Genomic DNA, 24,122 nt, shown 5'->3' on the forward strand with positions numbered 1-24,122 from the left:
TACCATAACCTACTGCCATACCTCCAGTTCTGACCATGAGAAAATAAAACATGTGGAGACATTAAATGACTCTCTGTATAATTATCCATATAGTGGCTATGAGTTAGAAGAACATTATAAAATTTGTTATAATGAAATCTATCTATATATCTATATCTATATCTATATCTATATCTATATCTATATCTATATCTATCTATATATGGCTAAGTGTCCCTCTGACTGTCTGACCGGTAGCTATGACGTGCACTGACCACTGAGGGCCAGACACTCAATGCAAGAGCTGCCATGATGCACACTGGCCAGCACCACGAACTTGGCACCCACAAACCAACTTTCACCTTCCCCCAAGTGGGAATACAGACTCCAACACCACCCCAGAGCGACACCCCACCAAATTGCAGCCAATGCTGCCTAGACTCTATGGTGCAAAATGCGGCCCACAGCCCAGCTCAGCCCAGCCCAGAAATGGTCTCTGTGGGTGCCGGGGAAAGACGTCAACATAGCAACACCCAGCTTCCTCTCCCTGGCGACTAGCCTCCTTGCAGTTTCTTCAGCCCAGGAACACAACTTGCTTTATGGCCAGGTGCAAACATTTTACACTTGCTTCAAATGTCTGTGAAGCATTTTCCCATGCCTCATCTCATTTGATCCTCACAGAAATCCTGGAGTGGGTAGATGGGAGACTCAGTGGAATCCTATTTCCTTTTCATTAGCCAGAAAACAGAGACTTAGGAAGTTTAGAAACTTGACCTGACTGAAAAGAAGTAAGAAATGGTGAAACTTGAAAATGACCTCAGGTTTTCTCCTTACACAGAATATAATCAAACACTGCTGCAGTTAAATGTTTTACCCTTTGTTCTCCCTAAGTGATTTACTATAATAATCTGCTTCATGTTGATATTTACTGCTGGTTGCTAACAATTACCTGAAAGAGAAGTTGGGGTGCTTCACTGGGCTGGAAAAAGTTTAGCTAAATCAGAAAGCAGGTCTAATTAAGCAAGTTTATTCTATATATATAAAAGGCTAAATTGACTTGCACGTACACAATACAGAAATGGCTCTCGCTGGCGCCAATTGCATGGGTGTGTTTTGATTTGTCATTGTCGATCATGAATTTGGTTGACACTTCTATTATAGAGAAGGGAATAGCTATATTAAAATATTTCTTCTAATTAATTTCCTTTCAATGTGCACAAATCCGTGCACCAGGCCTCTAGTCTTATATAAAAATCATGTAAGTAGATATGTGACTTTAAATATGTCAATAGAAGAAACAGCTGGCATTTTGTTTTTTTATTTAAAACCTGTGATTTTTCTGGTTTATTAATAATCAATGTATTATAGAGACTATTGCCTTTTTTCTTTTTTGAGACTATTGCCTTTGAAAGTCTGGAATTCTACACTCATTACAGGGAGTTTCACTCTTCCACAATTCTTTTACTTGCATGTTAAGTTGGTTTAATTGCATTCATATTATTCAAAAGTGTTGACTGTATCTGAAATGTTATATTCCATTCCTAATTTTCTTCTTATGTCAGTGGCTGCTTTGCCCAAAGTAGACAGCTGGGATAGCATATGTTTCTTTAAAAGAAACCTTTAAAATTTAAAATTTGGAGAGCACATTTTTAAAATTCATCAGAAAGTAGGGGCATTTTGCTTCTTATGAGACTCATGAGATATCTGGAAGAATTCAAACATCAACCTGTAGGAAGCCTCATTATATACTTGAATGTACACTGTAATAGTGAAACTATTGTAATAATCTGGTTATCAATAACAGGAAAGGAGTAAAGGGAAGGCCAGATAATATAGGCAGGCCATTTGTACAGCTTTGCCAGGAAGCTACAGTTTAACATTCTCCAAGTCTGTTTCCCACAAATCGATGTGGGAAGGGACTGGACAGAGGCAGTTTAGATGCCTGCTCAGTAAGGTCTGTTTGAAGGTACCTGGGAAGGTACCTGCCTATCAGTCAAACCTGGGAACTAATCATTGGCCAGAATAGGTATGGCCACTGCAAGGTGGCGCAGCCCGAGATACATGAGCTTCTAAACAAAGGGAGTTCTTGCTTTTGGCTCTCTGGTGCTCCTGGCTCTCTTGTTGCAGGAGGCATGTTCCCTGAATTCACTCATGTGGTCCACAGTCACGTGGACCCTGCTCACAACGAACTGATGGACTTGAATTAGCCTGGTGCTGTGCCAGATCCAGCTCCACCAGGGAATGGAAACTTTGGACACTGGCTTTGCTTCTACCTGTACTGAACCCCCAGCTGCACCTTTTCCAGAACTGGTTTAATGGAAATGGGACTTTGCAAACCAAGAGCTATAACTATATACAGATAATTCTCCACTCATTCTCCCATGCGAATCTTAGAAAATTCTTTTTATCAAGGTATTGTAAGGAACCTACTCCCACTAGCAATGGAAAAATTCAACCTGTGCAATTCTCTGGTAACAATAGGACTAAGTCCAGAGATGTTTCATTACCTTTTAGCACAATTTTACATAAATTATTTAAACTAATGGCATTATATGTCTTCATTTATAAATCAAAGTTAATGCTTGCCTGAGAGCATATTTTTTTAATTTTATTTTTAATGATTGCAGAGAGGAAGGGAGAGGGAGAGAGAGTTAGAAACATCAATGATGAGAGAGAATCATCGATCGGGCCACCTCCAGCATGCTCCCCACAGGGGATGGAACCAAAGCCCAGGCATCTTCTAGTGCAGTGGTTCTCAACCTTCCTAATGCCATGACCCTTTAATACATACAGTTCCTAATGTTGTGGTGACCTCCAATTTCATTGTTACAAATTGAACATAATTAAAGCATAGTGATTAATCACAAAAACAATATGTAATTATATATGTGTTTTCCGATGGTCTTAGGCGACCCCTGTGAAAGGGTCATTCGACCCCCAAAGGGGTCGCGACCCACAGGTTGAGAACCTCTGTTCTAGTGGCTTCTCAGTCTTCACATGCCCTTGTCTCTTAGAGCATACTTTTTTAAGACCAAGTGAAGTGATGAAAGTAAAAACACACTGATGAAGGGGAAAGGCAAGAGAGGGAAGAAGTAGTGTTCCTTGGGCATCCATTGTGTTCTAGACCCTTTGCCAAGCACTATATATATTTAGTCCTCACAATCCACTCAGTAGAGTAGGTATATTGACCCATATGTTATGGAAAGTATACTAAGGCTCTAAGAAATTAGTGGTTTGCTTAAGGCCACAGAGTAAATTGTGGAGCCTTGATTAGCAAATTATTTGATTCCAACTTCCAAATCCAACCAAGTCTTGTCACCTCTTTTATTATCACCCTGGTGCTAGCAATCGCAGTTCTTCCCAGGACTATTACAATAGCTTAACTGCACCCTATTTTTGCCTTTGTCTCCCTATAGTCTGTTATTCATACATAAGAGGGAAACCTTTTAGAATTTATCATATCCTTCACACCTCTGCTCAAAACCCTCAACTAACATCTTAACTCCTTTAGAATAAATGCCAATGGCCTTAAGGAGTCATAGAGCCCCTTGCATTTTCTGGCCTCCTATCTCCTATTATTTCTTTGGCTTTGATCTCTTGTCATTCTGCCCTTTGCAGGCAGCTATCCAGCCACACTGGCCAGTTGCATCCCTCCCCCTCACAGTTCCTCAAATATTGCAGTCATGCTCCTTCTTGGAAACTTTTGCATGGCATTGTTCTCTACAAAAATATTTCTCTCCCTAGCTGGTCTTGTGTATCTCTTCCTTCATCTCTTTCAAATCTTTGCTCAAATGTCTCCCTCTTAATGAAGCTTTTCCTAAATTGCCTCATATCCAGCCTTCATTTTGGAATTCCTTCTCCCTAGCTTTATTTCTTTTTTTCTTATATTACCATTTGCTACAGAAAAATATCATTTTGATAGTTTCAGTGGTCGGCAAACTGCGGCTCAGCAAACCGCTGCTCGCAAGCCACATGCGGCTCTTTGGCCCCTTGAGTGTGGCTCTTCCACAAAATACCGACTTCTGCGCATGGGCCACGAAGTTTCAATCGCACTGTATGTGCGCACCCGCACGTGGTATTTTGTGGAAGAGCCACACTCAAGGGGCCAAAGAGCCGCATGTGGCTCGCGAGCCGCGGTTTGCCGACCATGGGTTTATTCCCTTTTTCGCTAGTAGAAAAGCATCTTGAGTATACGTACCCTTCATGTGTTCTCATGCTATTATATCCCACTTGGAGAAGCCCAAAGTTGAGTCCCTAGCCTGTAATTGTCCCTGGTTGAAGGGGATCCTTCTCACCAAGGTAAGTTCCACCCCTGGGGGAGCCCCAGTGTGACTGGCAGATGAGAATGTGAAGGCTCAGACCCCTTGCCACAGTCTGAGGCAACTCTGAAGGGCAATCCAGTTTAAGAGCTCCCCGGAGTCATGCTGAGAATTTTTTGCAACCATGTTACAATTCATCCTTTTCCCTCTGCCCAATTTTGCTTTTTTCACTTCTTTCAAAATGTTGTTCCTAAGAGTATGCCTTATACATCTCCTGCAAGCAAATCTTCATTTCAGACTTTCATTCCTTGGGGACACTTTCTAACACCAACAAAAATCATGGCATACAATAAATAGGTGTTTCAATAAATAAAATATCTTTTGAATTAAAAAAAAAATGAATGAATGAATGAATAGAGTACATTGGGATAGGATAGAACAGAATAGGATAATGGTGAAGAATTTATGATCTAGACTCCGAAAGATCTGTATTTGAATCACCACTCGGCCTTTTAATTCCTGTGACTGAGAATTATAGTAAAAAATTAAATTTCCTCACCTATGAAAGATAATATAATATTACCTTTCTCAGAGAATGTTGGTTAGGAGTAAATGAGATAAAGCATATAAAATCCCCATTTCAGTGCAAGGGACATTTAAGTCCTGAATAGATACTATAAAAATAATTATTACTGTTACTATTTATGCAAAAGATGTAGTCAGTTTTATAAATGAAGAGTTCTTCCTTTCTGTAACTTCATTCAAATCTTTTACCAGGTCAGAATAAAAAGAAGGAAATAAATAATCGCCATCATCGCTAAGAAAATATATGTGAGAGCGAAAGTGAGAAATATGAAAATAGTAATGATGGACACAGGGGAAATAGATGAAATAAAACTATAGTCACAGACTTCTAGACCAGAAACAAATGTAAGGTACCAGTAAGTATTATAATTCTGTTAGAGCGCTTAAAAGGGCAGGTAGCCCAGCCTCTGTTTCTTGGCTGGACTTAGTTAAGTCATTCAAAGCAGTGTCATCTAAATGAGCCTAGTAAGTATGAAGAAATACTTCAAGTTTGTTCCAGTGTTGTCACTTGATACCATTAGATTCTCCTTCAAATAACCTTTAATCTATTTCTATAATTTTAATCTATTTCATGCAGTTTTGACCACTATATTAATGCAGAACCAAAAATCTCTCCTTTGAGCCTCAACATCAGTACTTTAATTAATTGAGTTATTTATTGAGCCTTGTGCCAAGTATTAGGTTGGGCTTGATGACAAGTTTTAATTCATGATCCTCCTTACTGTTCTATGACCCCCTTGGAGTCCCTGAGTCCCTTTCATCTTTTCTAATAGTCTTATTATTCATTTTTAATAGTCTTATTTTCATTTTTGTTGATCTTTGAAAGAGCGCCAATTTCTCTACAACTCTTATAAATACTTTAGGAAAGGCTTGATTATTGCCAAATATGGGAGAAAGATTACTATCCATAAAAAGCTTGTCATACTGCTATTAATATACTCCAGCATAATGTTATCTTTTTAAATAATTGCTTCATGCTGCTGAATCATTCAATTTGTGTTATATGATAAATCTTAAGCCATTTCCTCCACTCAGTACTTGAGCACACAAAGTCCTTCTTAAATCAATGAATTTTTTTGTTCCTCTTTGTACCATCTTTCACTTAAACTTATTAAAAGCAGTCCTAGTTTTCTTTTTAACGTGGTAACAAGTGTTTATTAGAACTTTGAGGCATCAGAGAGACAGAAAACACATGGGAAGAAAGTATTTTTATGTACAAGAAGACTGGACTATTGAAACGTGGAGTTCGGGTTGCAGACTTCTTCTCATGTGTCCTAGTCCGACAAAGATGAAGAATAAATTCGTGGACTAACAGATTTCTTTAATAAAAATGTAGAAGTTTATTGGAAGCATATACAAACTCCATCTGGGCAGGGTATCCCCAAAGGGGGCCCCCTGGGAAACCCCCCCCAAAAAATCTATCTCTTGTCCCTTTGTATCAGGTTTATATATCTTGTAGCTCTTTGTCTCTTCACGCTCCCTTCTAATTGGACCCCTTCCCCATTTTACGACCCTGTGCTGTCCTAATTGGTCACTGTTGTTTCAAAGTCCAAAACCCACGTGGTGTCCCACTCTCACTCTCCCCTTACCTTGCAACATTCCTCTATCCTCTGCGAAAGTATGTTTCCTTCCTCCCAGTAATCTGTGAGTTTTCTTTAGCCTTTGTGAGTGTATGCCTTCCCCCCTCTCCCAATCTGTGACATTTTCTATTCTCTGTGAATGTATGCCTTCTGGTGGCTCCAAGACCTCACCTATACGTTCCTCCCCCATGGACTGTCTTTATTCCCTAAACCTGCCTATTTCATCGTTAGAATTCCTTTCAGTATGGTAGTCTATTGGCCTGCTCATTCAATCCTGTCTGTGGATTTTAGTCAGACAATCATATTCAAGTTAAAGTCTCATCTTTTTAAAAATTATCAATTCTTAGACTCTTTCTAATACAGTTCAAATTAACCCAATATTTGGCACCTATTATGTGTCAGATATTGTGCTAGTCACCCTACAAAATGGATAAACATGGGCCTTATTAATAAGTTCAAAACATAGAGGTGGCAGAATATGCTCAGTACCAAAATAGAGGAGTATATACAGTCAGGGAAAGGCCAGTTGATAGACTCCCTGGTGGAGAGATGCTAGCCTGAGCTGCAATGATTGAATGGGAATGCACTAATGAGGAATAGAGCATTCCAGGCAGAGGGAACTATATAATCAAATGTTTAGAGGATTATATCATTAAATATATGTGAAGATTATAAACAGCTTTTCATCATTAGTATAAAATGCAAGCTGAAGAATGGTGAGAAATTTAAACTTTATTTCAACCTCACTAAGAAACTACTGAAATGTTACATAACCTTTGACTATCTGGTGTAATTGTCCTTAATACAGTTGATCCTCCTTATTTGCAGATTCTGTATTTGTGCATTTCCCTACATTCTAAAGTGTACTGCTTACCCTGAAATCAGTACTCAGGTGCTTTAGTGGTCACTTGTGAAGCTGTGCAGAGTGGTGAAAACTTAAGTCACTCAAGCGGCAACATTCCTAACTGAATACCAAACAAGGTAATTCCTCCTCCACCTTATTTCTTAGCTCTTATACTATAAATAAGTACCCTTTCAGAGGCCTATTTAGTGCCGTATGCTTTGCATTTTTGTGGGGGTTTTTGGTCAATTTCACTACTTAAAATGGCCCCAAGTAGAGCACTGAAGTGCTATGTAGTGGTCCTAAGTGCAAGAAGGCTGCACTTTATGGAGAAGCTGTTAGAAGTGAGCAAGAAGTGAGCTCCATCTCCAAACAGAATCATAGCAGTGCCTAAATTTAAATTTCATCCATGCGAAAGGTATCTACAGCTATCTCATTTCATGATTTAAATGCATTGTCAGTATGCTTAACTTTGGCCATTACTGCCAATGAAGTCTTGGAGTGGAAATTAATTGCATTGAATCTGTGCTGACCACATACAATTCTGACAAACTAGGCATGCCTTGCACTGTAGACATTCAATGAGTGTTGATGATGAATATAATGGTGACGATGTTGACAATGAAAGGCTCAAAGTTTTGTGAGCAAATGTTGCACATAAAAGTGAGCAGTTGTACTCACACTAGGAAAATACATGCTTTGAGGGTGAGCTCAATACAGTGAAATCAATCTCAGGTTGATTGAATGGCTCCTGGGTGCCAGGCTCTGTGTGGGAATCAATTATGAACAACTCGTGCTCTGCCCACAAGAAGTTTAAAATCTTGTAAATATTTGATGATAAGAATTATTATAATGTACATTAAAGAGGCACAAAGAGGAGGGATTCAAGTGCTATGGCGTTTTAATGGTGACAGAGACTAGTAATGAAGAAAAGGATATCCAAAAATTAGCTTCACAAAGGTGATGATGTTCAAACTGCACCTTGGAAAGAGCATGTTCAAACTCAGGAAAACTTGAGGTATATTAAGAGAAAAAAGTATCCACTTTGCTTTGAGTACAGACTATGTGAAGTTAAGAAGCAGGAAATGTGACTAGAAAAACAGGTTGCAACCTTCTATGCAATAGGAGGTTGTTGAGCAGAGGAATGATATGTGGAGCACTCCAGTGTTGGAAATTTCGTATTATGGCACAAGAGGCAGCAGCACATGGAACAGTTAGTGATTGGGACATATTTCCTAAGAGAGATATTTGAGGCCTACAAAGGATAGTGGCAGGAGGACTGGAAAGGAGGACAGTCGTGTGAAGAATTTGCATAGTTAGGAAGCCAAGCCCCATAGCCCAACTTACTAGAAGAATGGGTGAACCATTCACAGTTATAGGAAATTCAAGAGAAGGAACCACATAAGTTCCATTTCATTCAAGCTGATTTAAAGAACCAACAGACATTAAGTGGAAATATACAAGTGAGTAGTTGGTAAATTGGATATGGATCATGAGAGAAATTGGAATAGGGTTACTCTTTGGGAGATATCTGCTTAAAAAACAACCTTAAATATTATAAAGTGAAAATTATTTCACTATAAGATGAAATATTAAATATGTTATAAATGTAGAAATGCATGTATTATAGTACATATGTGTTGCTATATATGTGTTCAAATGTGCTCTTTTACTGAATTCTCAGTGTAATCCTATGGATCAGTAGCAATAGAATGAAAAAGAGAGGAAGAACTTTCATTTAAAAATCAGAAAGGAAAAATATATGAAAAATGCACTCACTCCCCAGAAAAGAATGAGAAAGATAAAAATGGGTCTGGGAGTGGTGGAAGTGGCTCTAAATCTTAAAGATTCTTTACATAACTTTCCCTTAGTCCAGATACATATAATTTTTTATCTGGATTATTAGAGTAAGGTCCTAACTGGTTTCCATGCCTTCAAGTTCATCAATGTCCCTTTCACCTGCCTGACTGAGCTTCAGAGTTTCAGCTATAATATGTTGTCCCTCTGCTCAATGCGTTTCCCGTGGTCCATCCTTTTTATTACACTAAAGTCCTTCTGATCTCATTCTCACCATTCTTGGCTCCAAGCCCACCTTGGGAAACTCAGCATTTCTCAGACCTAGGAATGTATCTTCAGATTTGTGAAACTTCTCTAGTGTTGCTATGTCTGCCCACAAACCTACCTTCTCCCAAATACTCTTTAAAAAATCTTATTCAGCCTCCAAGTTCCAAATCAAATGTAATACCCCAAGATTCCGTTCTGATATTCATACCCCAAGCAAGTTTTTAGTCCTGTGTTGCAAAAGTGGCTAACTGAGGCTGATGTTGGATTAACAATTTTAGCTTAATTTCTGTGCTCATGGGAGCCTACCAGGGCTAATTCCTTTGAGGATATTTCATAAAGTTTAGCAACCAAAGGAATAAACTGCCAATGTTTATTGGTTTGTTTTTAGCAAAATATTAAGACTTGTAAATTTGAAGCCATATCTATGTTAGAATCATCAAAGAACATTTAATGAAAATTGCTTTGGGTATATATGAAACTTAACAAAGTTCAACCAGTAATTTTTGCATTCTGTACAACATAGACCTGCTCAGAAAAACTAGGGTATGAGTCAATGTCTGTCTATTATGGAAAATATTAAGTATGGTCTTTTCATCAGACCCTCTTCATGACATATACATAGATTACAAACTTTGTCCATATCATTATTTTGTTTAAATAACAACTTCATGGATATGATTTTATAAAATAACAGTGGTTATTTTATAAAATCATATCTGAGATATATATATATATATATATATATATATATATATATATATATATCAGATCAAGTCCATCCCACTTTTCTTTTTTTTTTTAATATATTTTATTGATTTTTTACAGAGAGGAAGGGAGAGGGATAGAGAGTTAGAAACATCGATGAGAGAGAAACATCGATCAGCTGCCTCCTGCACATCTCCTACTGGGGATATGCCCGCAACCCAGGTACATGCCCTTGACCGGAATTGAACCTGGGACCTTTCAGTCCGCAGGCTGACGCTCTATCCACTGAGCCAAACCGGTTTCGGCCCATCCCACTATTCTGTGTCATTCTTTTAGAATTACTATTGGCATTATCCCCTTACTGTTTTCCTTCAGCCTGTTCATTGCATCAATTCGATCTGTTTTAGCACTCAAGTTCTTTAAAACTATGTAACCCCCGCAGAACTGCCTTTTTCATGCCTCATCATACTGGAAGTAACCATTACTACATCTCTGAAATCCGCATCTCAGCATCTTCTCTCTTTTACCACAGACTACTTTTAATTTTATACCCTCACTCAGCTGCTCTGTCAATTAATAAGCAAAAGTATAATGAAAGCGTTAAAATCATACAATAACAGAGGTTTCTGCACCAGTGACCCCTTTTCCTCTTCTAAATTGTGGGCCCAATTACTTCAATACTAGCACAATTAATACCCTCACTTCCTAAAACATTTCAAGCCATCTATGTCAATCTGAAGTCAGAATTCTTTCCTGGTAACCACAGCCTAATCTCCCCCAACAAGCCCACAGAGTAATACTTAGAGGAATTACACAACCTTGTGGCACTGAACTATTACCGATTCCTGCTTCCTATTTTCAGCTGGTCTTTGTCACTGCCTGCTTTTATTCATGTCTTATTAATTCTCCAGTGAATTTTCCATAGTTGCCCTTCTCTATCTGCAGAAGGGTTGCTGGAAGTTCTCAATACCATGATTCCTTCAATTCTTACAGTTGACATTTAGATTACTTTTATAGAGATGAGACTAACAGAAGCAGTCAACTTGGAACACTACTATACAAAATTAAAGGAGGGTGAGGCTGAAAAGTGATTCACATCAGAAGATTCTAACATGTGATCAGAATGTGGGCAAAAAGGGTTATAATTAGTGCAGTCAATAAAGACAAAGAGTTTGAGAACTTTCCACTCTGGGAGTAAGAGAAGTGTTCTCTAGTCTTTCACTACAAGGAGGGAGGTTTAGGGGAGCAGAATAGATCCACCTTTAGAAATTTGCTGAGGATCTGAAAACACATAGCATAGGATCTAAATTGTAGGCTGCAGAACATGGGACAGGGACCAAGGAAAAGCAGCCTAAGAACTCAGTTCCTAAGAAAGTGAGTGCTTTATTAAGCACAGCTTGAGCAGTAGATACAGGGCCCAGAGGCAAGAATGATCTTGACTCCAGATAATGTCTATTGAGGGCAGGAGCCTAGAGCAAAACCTGTCCCAGGAGGCAGGGGGTGAACTAGATTCACAATAGAGTAGGATTAATCCTAGGGTGGGAGCAAATAGGAACGATGATAAGCATGAGGAAGTGAACAGAATGGAGCCAGACAGCATGTCCGCACTGATTGTTACCCCCCCCCCCGCTTTCCCCCATGTCTTTGCACTAACATATACAGGGTGTCCCCCAAAATGTATGCCCACTTTGAATAATTATGAAGGCAGTGTTTATTAAAATATGTTTTATTTTCAAAATGTAATAGAATCTGCTTTAAAATGTGTATACATTTTTGGGACACTGTGTATTTGTATCTTTCTAAAACTTTTCTTCAGATGCACAAGAGAAAATTCCTGTAAACACAACTAGCTGTTTTGGTAGAAATGATATTTGATATTGGAGGATTTCTCAAAATATTTCACTTTTCTCTGCTTAAGATATGTGCCTTACATCAGCACAGGCTCACAATTTCAGCCACCTATGCATATGGTATTTTAAGGGTCATATTACAAAGAGAAATGCCACAGACATTTATTATGACATTATCATTTTATTGACCTTAGATGAGTAAATAATGGTTTCAACTTGATTTATTGGATAGTTCTTATCCTGAGAACAGTTGTGGTTTTATATGAGTTCCTCTTTTTGTTTGATTTTTTTTAACTTCACACTATTCACTTGGATTAGAATATGGAAATCACTCTACATTTCATTATTTTAGACTGATTCAATATTGGCTTGTTGGAAAATAATTAATAGCAAAAAAAGAATCAAATTATAGGATGTTATTGTGCCTCTAGCAACTGTGGCCCTAACAGCCAGTACTTAACTTATCCTGATTTGCAAAGCCCACAACGTTTTATGAAGAAACATTCCACCTGTAAAGGTAAACACTGCTTTCTACTTCCTTGTAGAGCATGTTTTATAGTGCCTTCAAAAAATTAGGAAAATCATTTTGTAAACTTGGCTGTCTTTCATTTTAACTCTCTATTTTCTCTTTTCTGGCATCTTTTAAGTAAGTACCTGCCATTGTCAGATTAATCTGAAGAAATCATACTAACTCCTTTGAACCTTTATCTTTAACATAAAAAAAGTGAAGCTAACAGTTCTTAAATGTGTTCGTGTAACAAAGGTCTATAATTCTAAAAATATAACTTTTTAAAGAGTTATGATTCTACAAAATCTTTAGGGCTAAAAGCTGTATGTTAGATAACTTGAACTCCCTATTTCACAAAAAAATAATTTTTATTTAGGACAGTGATTTTTGACCTTTTTCACCTCACGGCACACAGAAATTAATTACTAAAATTCTGCCGCACACCAAAATTTATGTTATACTTTTTGCTGATCTGAAAAAAATAGGTATAATTTAGATTCATTCACACTGGATGGCTATTGTTGTGTTGGCTATTGTCATTTTTTTTAATTTGATAGTCTAAGGGAAAAGAGGTCAGTACCTCTGACTAGTCAGGTATTACATGTTTTAAAAAATCTTGTGGCACACCATTTAAAAAAAATCACTAGTTTAAAATACAACATATGATTGAATTATATAGTTTTATTTTCATTGATTTATACTTTCCTAATTTATAATATTAATATGAATTAGTAAATAGAGATCAGTAGCTGTTATTTTTATAAAAATGAAGTACAGTTCTATAAATATATATGATAAAATACCACTCTACCAATATTATACTCTTTTTTCAAGGGCATCTGCCATTTAATATACCTGGTAATTGTTGCACTAACATTTCAGTTTAACAAACGGGGATATATATGGTGCAAATTAATTGTGATAGTAGCAGGTGTAAGCTATTTTGACCTATTTATTCACTTTACCAGGTAAAATTGGGAACTAAAAATGTCATAAAAATATTCAACATATATACAACATTTACACTGTCCTAAATATATATATATATATATATATATATATATATATATATGTGTGTGTGTGTGTGTGTGTGTATATACATATATGTGTGTGTGTGTGTGTGTAGGCTGGGAAATGTGAATAGGAATTAGAAAAAATATATACATACATAGGTTGGGGTAAAAGTAGATTTACGGCTGTGAATACATGAAACTCACAGTTAATAAAGCTATTGTAATAATCATAACAAACATGTCTTTTTCCATACAAACAACTGTATACTTACTTTTCCCCCATCCTATGTGTGTATGTGTGTGCATATATATATCTCAACTCATTCAGTCCTCACAACCACCCTAGAAGATACCCATTTTAAAGAAGAATAATGAGAGGTTTAAAAAAGTCAAGTAACTTGCCCAAGATCCATGGAAATTTTGGAACTGAAATACAGGCAGTGTAGCCCACATTTTTGCTTCTAAGGCTGCCTCATTCTTCCTCTCATTGAGAATCTCTATTTCTGTCCATATCCCATTTTTGCTTATCTATTATTTACTTGATTAACATTCTACCTCTCCCATTTCAATAATGTGGACCCTGGCAGTCTTGATGAAAAGCTGTAGACTTTCCTCTTGCCTCTTGATGGAAAGTTCCAGGAGGGGAGGTAATCAGTTTATTTCAATCACTGTAATCAAGGAAAATGTAATGGGATTGGATAGGATTCAGTCACATGACAACCCTTTATCCGGAGGTGATATCCCACTAAAACCACTTCAAGATAGATTATTAGTCACCCCATAATTCTAAATAGGTGGTTAAGTTTTGGGGGAATCAAAGTTAGAGTGAATTTTTTACTGCTTGGGGGATGATTGTCCATAACACATGAGTTGTCAACTATATAGCAACTCTTGAATTGGGCAAAATGAGAATTGAGGGCTCAGGCAAAAACTCATCCCACTCACTGGGATCTTTTTTGTACTGCTGAATGTAATTCAAACCCATATTTTCAGAGGCAAAGAGAAACTCAGCCATGTTCTTCAGGTTCTCAGTTAATTTGGCTGACAAACATTCTTTTGGTCTAATTCCAGGAGTTCCTGTGACCCCAAATCTTTCATGGCCCCAAGGAAGAACCTTCCTATTGTATATATGCCTCTGAAAGATACTGGAAGGGAAAGAGCTTGGAAGAAAAGGTTGTGGGTATGCCTTATGGATATTTTTCACCTTTGGGTGTGCGTGTGTGTGTATGTGTATAATCTGGTAAGGGTTTTAATCCCCCCCCCAATTATTTTATATGCCAAACTAATGTTTTAAATGAAATATGATAAAAGAGCCACAGGATACTTGGAATTTATACATCTATTGTTTATTTATTATTAGGTTACTGAACTATGTTTGTTCCAGAATAAGTTCTTTTTTTATAAGGTTAGAGATGGGTATAGGAAAAATCAGTTATCAGCATTCCTTTTTTATTTTAACTTTCTAAGTTGTATGTCATTGCCACATCCTTGTTTCCAAATTATATTCTAAAATATAGTAAGTTCAGTATGCTGCAAGACAGTGGTTTGCAAAATGTGGTTTCCCAGATCAACATCATCAGCATTCTGGGAACTTACAAATGCAAATTCTAGGGCCCCATCCCAGATCTACTAAATCAGAAACTCTAGAGGTAGGGTTGCAACCATCTGTTTTTTAATAAGCCCTACAGATGATAATGATGCACACTGACATTAAGGACCACCACTGGGGGGTCGGGAGGGGGTGAGGAGAAGGCAATGGGGGGAAAAGGGGACATATATAATACTTTAAATAAAAATGTAAAAAAAAGAACCACCAGCACAGGGACTTTCTTACTTTCTTTTTGCAGAGTCTCTGTACCTGCCCTAGGAGATAGGGATTTCGATCTTTATTAATTAGTACTGAGATAGACATTTATGTCAGAGATTTAACATAGACAATCCCATTAGTTTCTCTTTGCAAACATAAAATATATTCCCAGCTCTTCAACACAGAGTTGGGGAAATATTTCTTGGCTGAGCTATTTTGTGTTTGCCAATGGCGCTCTAATTTGACATCAATACTATTTTCCCTGGATCTTGCTTAGGGTATAAACTTTTGTCCCTTTGGGGAATGCTGTAGTCTGCTTCAGTGGCTGATCCATAAATTCAATGGCTTCTTTTTTTACAGTTTTATTTCTTATTGAGTGAAGTTCCCAGAGTCTCTCCTTGTACTACTCATGTAAAGTATAAACATTAAAAAAGTGACTAGGTTATTGGTAGTCATTTTTAGTGTCTACTGTGGACAAATTTCAAGAATGCCCTAAGAAGGCACTGGTTATCATTCTTTGGCAATATGTCTCCAACATATTACTCATAAATGTTTGCCTCTCAAAGGCTAGAAATCTAGTAGATGATATAAAGTATCACCAGCAAGCTGAATCACCACCAGCAAAAACTAGTTTACACTCTTCCATTTTCACAGTGTTCTCTGCTTAGAATCAATATACCACAAAATGCTGTGGCAGACAAGCAGACCTTCTTGGTTTTGGTAGGATTAGCTTGGTTATAGCTATTGAAGTGATGTATCACTGCATTTGCTCCCTGGTTTTAAGAGAGAATCTATACTTACTCACCTAAGTAACTTAATAGCTTGACAAATTTTAGGTAAGCTGTTTAACATGATATACATTTCTGCTATAAAGGAAAAGCATATGCCTCATATTTGTATTGGATCTACTAGTACTAGTATATAGCGAGACCTACCTACATCCAGCTATTTTGGTTGCAAACAATACTGTTGACTCACTCTAAAAAATTGTGTCAAGTATAGCATAGGAATAAATGTTTCAATGTCTTGTTAAGAGGTTACAGTATTTTATTGAATTTTTCAAATACTTGTGCAGAAGTTTCTTTCAATCATCTACTTAGGGTCTAGATGTCCTTGTTGATGTTACAGTTTGTGAAACCAGATTTGAGCACTTAATTATGTTCCAGGCATTGCTTTTAGAGCTGAGGAGATATTGTAAGGAAGCATTCCATGGGAAATCTTGGTGGGGGCCTGGGTTTGGCATTACACTGAACATATAATTGGGTACAAGTGGTTTGAAGTCTGAAATTGCTGAAAATGGAAGATGCTGAGTATGGCAATCCCACCAGGCAGTCCTTAATGAGGACTTTTGTTCTTGCATAGCTCTTGTCATTAAACAATTTTTTCATTCCCTGTACCTGCCGGGTCTCACCTTCATGCATGTTTGTTCTCCCAGTGTGGGGCTCCTGGCATTAAGGCTTTCCTCCTTGCTCTTCCTTTCTTCCCAGATTTTTTGGCATCCTATACATACTTCCTTTTTATCCCTCCAGACAAAACTATCTTCTCTTCTTTTCTTTCACAGTGGTTCTTTTGTACAATATGGTGGATCCTACTTATCCATCCAAACTTGAATCCCGATTATTGGTAGTAGCAAAAGGCCTCCTCCACTTCCACTAGAGGGCAGTGAAAGTTCAATCTTGATACCCTACAGAGAATCCAGGGGTTTCCAGGTGGTTTTAATCAGATGGCATTCTAGAAAGGGTCCCAGAAGAGGTGAGGAGGGTATTTGGGAGTAAGGAACAGACACAACATAACCCCTTCCCTGTTTGGTGAAATACTTTATTCCTAAGATCTAGCCAATGGGCTTTTCTACCTGCAAGGCCCAGTGTATTAACAAAGGAAGCTATAGATGGCCTGGGTGTACTATCAAAAGGTTCTGAGCGCATTACAGTAGTCCCCTTTATCTGCAGGGCATATGTTCCAAGACCCTCAGTGGATTCCTGAAACTGCAGATAGTACCGAACTCAATGTATTCTATGTTTTTCCAACACATAGATACAGTTGATAAAGTTTACACTATAAATTAGATTCAGAAAGAAATGAATAACAAGAACTAATAATAAAGTAGAACAATTATAACAATATACTCTAAAATAGAACTATCATAACAATATATAAGTGATTAATAACAATAACTAATAATATAGAAAAATTATAACAAACTGTAATAATAGTTATGTGAATATGATCTCTCTCTTTCTTTCTCTGTTTCTTTTTCAAAATATCTTATTGTACTGCACTCACCCTTCTTGTGATGATATGTTCACTGTGAATAACTGAAACCATAGAAAGCAAAACCATGGATAAGGGGGAATGACTATATATGAAAACTCCAGCTAGTGTACTATAAAAATACTAGAGGCCCAGTTCACAAATTTGTGCACCTTGAAAGGAACTGTGGGGCTAGAGGCTGTGGTAGACACAGGAGCAGGTCTTGGCCCATCCTCTGCATCCCTGCCCGACCCCTCCTTCCATGCCCCGCCCCCATCTCCTGTCTGCCGGCAGCCCCGCTTCTGCCGCAGCTCCCACACACTGACGGCACTGGCCCCACTTGCACCCACTGATGGTGCCGAGCAATGGCGCCAAGCACCAGCAGCAGGTGTGAGTGGGGCTGGCGTCGGCAGCAGGTGCGAGCGCCGGGCGGGACCGTGGTGTGCAGGAGCAAAGAATTTTCAGTAATCACCAGAGGCTCGCCCCGATGACAGCGACCAGCTTCCCACCTTGGTCTGGTGCACCTGCTCACCTGCTCCACCAACCCGCCATGGCCAATGCCCACCATGTTCTGCACATGCCCCCCGGTTGTCAGCGCATGCCACAGTGTTCATTTGTTCGGTTGTTCCGCTGTTTGGTCTATTTGCATATTAGCCTTTTATTATATGGGATTGATAAACACACCTTCTTGGTTTACACTCATTTCTAAAAGAAACTGCCTCTGTGACAGTACTAGCTGCCTGAGTTGTAATGTATGTAACAAATGGTTCCTTGACTATACGTTGGCCAGGCAACAATGACCTCTGTTGCCTGGCTTAAAAAGATGAATTAGGTATGTCCAACTCTTGCTTCTATAATCTTAAATTTTGAATAGGACATGCATTCTTCTAGTTATCAGTGGAAGTTTAAGGTGAAAATTTATGATATAGATAAAAGGCCCAAAGAATCCATGTGTAAACTGAAGTTATGAGGGATCACAAAATAATGAGAAAGCTGGTGTGGTGTAGAGAAACAGATAGACTCTGAGGATGGAGAAATAGTTTATTTCCATAATGAGCTTTTTATGGCTTTCCACCTACAGTATAAACGTGTCATTATGTAGCAGGATATGTACTCTCAGTTTTAATTTAAAATACGCAACTACTTTTTGATATATTTCAAATTGTCATTTGATTCTTTTTGAGCCATTCTCTACTAGGTTACTCTCCTTTCTAATAGTATTCAGAGACTTATCAGTGTTCTCATCCTGCTAAGGCCTTCCCTCAATAATTAGAGTTTAAGGCCTTTGAAGACTCCTGTTTTACTGCTGGTAGCAGCACCACCATTCCAGCAATGATGAATGCTTTTGTCAAATGGTCCTTAATACAAGTCCAAGGACTCTTCCTACCACTGAGGTAAAGGATTTGGTTGACCGATTTCAAGATGTTCCTTTTAACTGGTGATTCCCAGATGGGGAATCTCGTAGTTCTTTTCCCTCTTTGCTTCCAGCTCCTGGAATGATCTCTCTTTAAGACTGGCTTGCTCTGAGGAGTCCATCAGTACTCCAACTCTATCTTCTCAGATCTTCCATGAACTAGCCAAGAGTTATAGACTATCCTTACACCCCACTTATTTTCACAGGAAGAGAAATTAGCTCAATTGTCCATGTGGGATTAAGATTAACAACATATCCCTCCTTCTTAACTTTGAATATAGTAGCTAAACTCAGGATGGCTAGTTCTCTTGTCACATGTTTCCTTAAAACCACTTTGTCATTCACTAGGGAGAAATCATAGACAGTACCCAGACATATGTCATGATTTCTTTATATCCTTTGTCCCAAAGGTCAGGTACATAGAATTCAATCTTCCTCATCCAATAGAGGTCTCAGACTAAAATATTATTCAATTATATGCTTCTTTACTTCTGAATGCATCATGCCTGATTTATAGGGTTCTTTCCTTGGAACACTAGAATAGAGCCATATGTTGTGCATTTGGCTCCTTCTATTATCTTTCCAGATTTACCCTGTAGTATCAAGTGGCGTGAGATAAAGAATAAGATTCTAACTGCCAGAGTGTGCCATGGAAAGAATATGAAGAAACACATATTGAGATAAAGAATAGTTCATTTAGCTCTGGCTGGGTGATTCAGTTGGTTAGAACATATTCCCATACACCAAAAAAAAAAGAAATGTTGTGAATTTGATTTTCAGTCAAAGCACATATCTAGGTTGAGGGTTCAGTCCCTGGACAGGGCACACATGGGAGGCAACTGATTGATGTTTCTCTCTCACATTGAGGTCTTTCTCTTTCTCCCCTCAAAAAACCCCAATAAACATATCCTCAAGTGAATATTAAAAAAAAAATAGTTCACTTAATAATCAAAATCTCAAGTAAGGGAAAAGTGGAAAGGGGACCAGTAATTTGAAATAAATTCATCTGAGTTTAGAGAAGCAAATCTATTTAATCTTCAATTTGCAGTATAGGATTTCCTTCTTTAGCAACAGATTATCTGAGAGGAATTCTACCTGCATTATTTTAATAGCTTTCTAACTGATTTCCCTGCATCCATTTTCTTGTCCCATGCCACTTACCACCAATGTATTTGTTTTCTACCAAAACATAGAGGAGATCAAGTCAGTTTCCTCTTAAGAAACCTACACTGTTTCTTGTTTGTTTTTGTCAAGCAAGGTCATTATGTGCATTCAAGGTAATTGTAAGCACTTTGATTAATCCATTCTGTAGACTGTGCTTACCAGGTATCTTTAAAATGCAAACCTCACCAACCTCACCATATACCACCAGCTTAAATTAACCTTCTAGTGACTCCCAACACCTACTGAGTAGTGAAGTTAAAGTCCATGCAAAAATATCCACAATCTGAGCTACCTAAGGGTTTTGCTATGTTGCTGTTTTTCATGATGATCATTTATCTGGAATATTCTTCCTTTGTGAAGAATTTCTTCTCATCCCTTAGCACTTACTTAGCTTGGGATGATCTCCCACTGTGTGTTTTCTTTAATCATCACTATGAGGTGGCAAAACAAAGTGCATTTTTCTACCAAAAAGCCTGGAATTTCTTATCCATCTTGTGTCCCCAGCAAACAGAGCTTTATGCTCCATTGAAGGACTTGTATTGAAGAAAGAGAGGAAGACAGTATTCAGCTGTCAGCCCTTTCAGGGATTATCTCAGCAGTGGAAAAACACTTTGGCCAAGGTTCTTCATTCTTGAATAAAAGGGCATAAAGGCCTGGCCATCTTGCTTCATGTTGGGACAACTATAAAGGCCTGCTTAGCTGTTAAGGCTTCCTGTGGGATTGGCCAGAGCTGTTGTTGAGCATGCAGTTCTTCTTGACTTTTCTCTTAATCTAATCCCTCCTTTTTGCCCTCTCTTCACCAGGTATTGCTAGCAAGGCACTACCTTACAATGTGCATAAAATAGTCCATTTTAGAATCTATTTACTTGGGAACTCAACCTGAAACAATTGCTATCAGGAGTGATCCAGGGAAGGAGGAGGTAAATTGGAGTTTGAAAACTGGATCATTCACCACATTCACCACACAATTAGCAATAGAACCCAGTACCGGTATTTTGAGGGCACAGATAACCTCTGGCACAAAGATATAATGTAGTTGTTAAAACTTCTACCTGTGTCCATCCATGCTATTACAAATGGTAAGAGTCCTTTCTTTTTTACAGTTCTTTCTTTTTACAGTATTCCATTGTGTAGATGTACCACAGGTGTTTATTTTTATTTTTATCCACTCATCTGCTAATGGGTACTTAGGTTATTTCCAAATCTTAATTATTGTAAATTGTGCTGCTATTGAACATAAGGGTGCATGGATTCTTTCTGATTGGTGTTTCTGATTTCTGGGGATATATTCCTAGATATGGTAACACTGGGTCAAATGGGAGTTTCGTTTTTAATTTTTTGAGACATTCCATACTGTTTTCCACAGAGGTTGCACAAGTCTGCATTCCCACCAGCAGTATACTAGGGTTCCCTTTTCTCCACATCCTAGCCAACACTTCTTTGTTGATTTGTTGATGATACCTATTCTGTCAGGTGTGAGGTGGTACCTCATTGTCATTTTTATTTGCATCACTCAAATGATTAATGACTTTGAGCATCTTTTCATATGCCTCTTGGCCTTATGTATATCCACTTTTGAGAAGTGTCTATTTAGGTCCTTTACCCATTTTTTAATTGGATTGCTTACTTCCTTTTGTAAGTTGCATGAGTTCCCTATAAATTTTGATCTGTATGTGGAATCTAATGAATAACATAAACTGATGAACAAACTGTTTATAGATCCAGAGACAGAGAAGCATTGAACAGACTGTCAAACCTCAGAGAGAGTTCAGGGGAAGATGGGTGGGTGGGAAGAGATCAACCAATGAACTTATAGGGACATATACATAACCTATGGACACAGACAATAGGGTGGTGAAGGCCTGGGGTGGGTGGGGGCAGGAGTGGTCTGGGAGAGGTCAATGGGAGAAAAAGGAGGCATATGTAATACTTTCAACAATAAAGATTAAAAAATACTTTCACCTGTCTGAATTGAAATGGTATACTGGTATAGTAGTAGAAGAGAATTCACTAATATTATATAGCTAGTTGGAGAAATATGGAGAAAATAGTTCATTATTTCAATCAAATTGTGTCTCTTGCAAAACTTAATTGACTTTCTGGAAAATGAAAATAAATTGAGCATTATTAATCAGTAATTAAAAGCTAATAAAAAGCCAGAGAGCCTCTTTAGTAATAAACAAAGAAGTTTTCAATTCCTATAGAAGGAGGGCAGAGAACACTGAGGACCAGGCTAGAGAATTAATCCCATCTAATAAAAGAGTGATATGCAAATTGACCATCACTCCAACACACAAGATGGCCACTCCCATGTGGTCAAAATGGCCACCACAAGATGGCCAGCAGGGGAGGGCAGTTGTGGGGGACCAGGCCTGCAGGGGAGAGCAGTTCGGGGCAACCAGGCTGGCAAGGGAGGGCAGTTTGGGGTGACTGGGCCAGCACGGGAGGGCAATTAGGGGCAATCAGGCCAGCAGGGCAGCAGTTAGGTGTCAATCAGGATGGCAGGGGAGTGGTTAGGGACAATGAGGCAGACAGGGAGGTGAGCAGTTGGGAGTCAGCAGTTCTGGATTGTGAGAGGGATGTCTGACTGCCCGTTTAGGCCCTATCCCACCAGGCCTAAAGGGGCAGTCGGACATTCCTCAAGGGGTCCCAGATTGGAGAGGGTGCAAGCTGGGCTGAGGGACACCCCCCCCCCATGCATGTATTTCATGCACCGGGTCTCTAGTCAATAGAATAACCATGTTAGAAGAAATTTAAACTGCCACATGAGGCAGGCCTGCTATAAAGATCATTGGGGAAGTGTGAGATCATAACATATGAATCAGGGAAATTTGAGTTGTTGCCCTGACTAAATATTAAAACTCCAGATTTCTCTAATATCTCTGAGCCCACAAATATGACCTACCACTCCTTATCAAAAGCTAGATCTCCTTACTCTCTGGAAGACACTGTCGAGCCTTTTCCACATCTTCCCTCTTAGCCACTAAGCCTACTACCAGTGTTAATAGAATATCCCAGCAAGAAACCTATTGGGCCTGATAACAGAGGAAAGAAACTACATTCTAATAATGCTTCAAGACCTAGCAATAGCTGTAGCATACATGTGGGACTAGAGTTTTGGTGTGTTTGATCAAAGGAGGCTGGAAGGTAAAGTTTGATAAGAGAGTTTATGATGTGGGATTATTACATCTTGACTTTCCATCACAAAGAAGGAAGCACAATGATATTTAGGCTGCTAGTTTTGAATTGCTACATGACCCAGTAGACATTATGGTATTACAAATGTCAGTGATGGCAAAAAAAAAAAAAAATACTGTGCAGTTTAGGGCAAACACCAATGGGAGAGTCACAACACAGACATCTTGGATTCTGAAGCAGAGTCATGCCATCTATCTGGAGAATTATATACCTTTGAAACGGAGTGTCTCTGGAGTGTTACTGGGTTCTGATAAAGATGGAAGACTTGACCATACGATAGAAGGTAATCATAAGCTGGATTCCATCATAAGTTTAGTCAGGCCCAGCAATAATCATTCACTGGAAGAATGAAAGTGATATATCCAACATGAAGTATACACAAGAATAAGTTGCAAGCACATTGCACAAGCAGGTAGCCCAGACTATAATTTCATTCACCAATGTTGTGTCAATACTTCTTTCTCATCTTACAAATATGGTCCTATGAGGGGTCCTTTATTAACAGATGATGGTTATCTAGCTCTATCTATTGATTGTTAGGCTCAGTAAGCGAGTACAAGCTAGACATGAATGACAATCAATGGTAGCTTTGATAGACAGAAGCTTGGGGAAACCTTTCCAGTGGCAGAGTTTGCCATTGCATCTGGTTGTCTACTCTGGGTGGAAAGAAAACTCTTCTGATGTTAGACCAGCAATTTTCAACCTTTTTCATCTTATGGCGCAAAGTAATTTTCAATTTTTTTAATCTGATAGAAAACACTTCATTACCTAAATTCTGATACACACTATATATATATATATATATATTTATATATAATATAATATATTATATAATTTATATATAATATATATTTATAATAATATAATTATATATATAATATAATAATAAAATATAGTTTTTAGAA

Source organism: Myotis nattereri (assembly GCF_964212035.1).
Source record: "Myotis nattereri genome assembly, chromosome: 2".
Classification (NCBI taxonomy): Eukaryota; Metazoa; Chordata; class Mammalia; order Chiroptera; family Vespertilionidae; genus Myotis; species Myotis nattereri.